This window comes from Meleagris gallopavo, chromosome Z, assembly GCF_000146605.3.
Source record: "Meleagris gallopavo isolate NT-WF06-2002-E0010 breed Aviagen turkey brand Nicholas breeding stock chromosome Z, Turkey_5.1, whole genome shotgun sequence".
In the NCBI taxonomy this organism is placed as follows: domain Eukaryota; kingdom Metazoa; phylum Chordata; class Aves; order Galliformes; family Phasianidae; genus Meleagris; species Meleagris gallopavo.
Genome location: NC_015041.2, coordinates 48,114,900 through 48,116,650, shown reverse-complemented (window position 1 = coordinate 48,116,650; position 1,751 = coordinate 48,114,900). Strand labels below are relative to the sequence as shown.

At 42.9% G+C, this 1,751-nt stretch overlaps 1 protein-coding gene across 1 annotated transcript in view; it reads left to right on the top strand.

Moving 5' to 3' along the window:
• LOC104915215 overlaps positions 1 to 1,751 on the top strand; it is a 3,660-nt gene that overhangs the window by 1,505 nt on the left and 404 nt on the right. The window lies entirely within an intron of this gene.

Here is a 1,751-nt window from a genome sequence, read left to right as displayed (position 1 = left end):
AGTGGAAGAAAGTGGAGGGAATGGAGAAAGACGTACAAACAGCAATATCACTTGTATTCTGTTCACTTTCCATCAGGTGAAAAATGAGATGTATGTGTGTGCGAATGACAGCCTGTCCCATTTTTGCATTTGCAGTTCCAGTAGAGAGGCAAAATGAAGTTTTCTCTTTATGTCATTTGATCTGAGAGATGGGGGTTTTAGTGAAGGCTTTTGGAAGGACTCAAAGGGAGAGAGTGCTGGCGTCAGTCCAAGAGAGATGGATTAAAGGAAGGAGATTGGTGGAGCGCTGAAAGGAGAAATAAATTAATTTTTTGCACCAAGTGTGATAGCCAGCTCTTCCCACACTATGGCCGCTGGCACTGATGCTGCTTATTGAGCCTGCCGGCTTGCTTTGGGTCACCCTTCCATCTTTAAATAGTGCACTTATTTAATTTGAAGAAAGTGCTTGCAATCAATAAAAAGAGATCCTTTTATCTTCCTCATCAATCTCATATTAATGAACATGCACTTTTTTTTCTTTTTAGCTTCTTGGTTACGGTGCTTTTAATTTCTCAATGTATGGGGGAAAAAAGGGAGTGCGATCGAACATACGATGGAGCAATTAATACCATATATTGCCGCTTGTGTCTTCTGAAGAATTGATGTGGTACTTAAAAAAAAAAACAATGGCTTGGGGGGTGACCACTTGCCCTGTGATCCTATGAGCATCGTTTCTTAAGCTGCGAACCAGCAGACCTGAAAATTGCACATGACCACCTGTGCAGGCAGTTACATTCCTCATGTCCCATTAGCTGCAAGAGCAGATGATTCTTAGAGAATTATGTGGATTGCAGACATTTTATTTAAAGCAGTTAGATATTTGGAATACAGTGGTTTCCATGAAAACAGCTGGCCCAATTTTTCCAAAAACTTCAGCAGATTTGGGTCTGATTATAATAGGAGCAAAGTGCCAGCTGAGTGAAATGGCACTAGCTGATCTAATTCACTGGATACTGTCAATTATGATTATGCTTCTGCTCGTGTTTCATTCACATCTTTATGGCTGGCCACAGAGGGTGTTCATCCACAGCAAGGTAATACAAATTCAGCCTCCTTTTAGGGCTTGTAAAACCGAAGAAGCAGATATATTTTGTTCATCCCTATCTCAGGCTGAAAGTTAATGTCTTGTGTTTCTTTCTCAGTCTTGTATGAATGGAACTTAGCAAAATAATGTCTGATTCTTTACCAAAATGCTCCACAAAATAAAATTAAAGTTTCATAGGCCTGTGTGTTTCAACCTGTCACTTACATGTGGCAAGAGTCCAAATCAGTCACACATTAGCTTCATTAGTCTAGAGTAGTAGCACTTTTTCCTGTAAGCCGACGCGATCCGAGCTGTATAATAATCAGAGATAAATCTCTGCATTAGAACCTGATCTAGCTGCACATGCAAGTAATCTCCTTTTTTGTCCTGCACTGGTCACCCAAGGGCTACTGCGGTAAAATTTTTTTTACTTTCAGGTCCACACTGCCTCTTGCTTTCTCCCAGGTTTCCCTTTCTATTAACCAGCTACTGGCTCTTTTCCAAACCATTCATCTCCCCTGCCTGGGCCATAACCCATTGAAAAGCTGGGCATGCCAGTGCCAGTACAGAAATTCGAAAGGCCCCAACCTGCAGCTGCCGGGAGTGATTTCCACGTTGCTATGGGGTAGGGGAGACCCCGGCCAGCAGCGCATCCCAGGCGGGCTGCCCCGGCCCTGCCTTCAGCCAC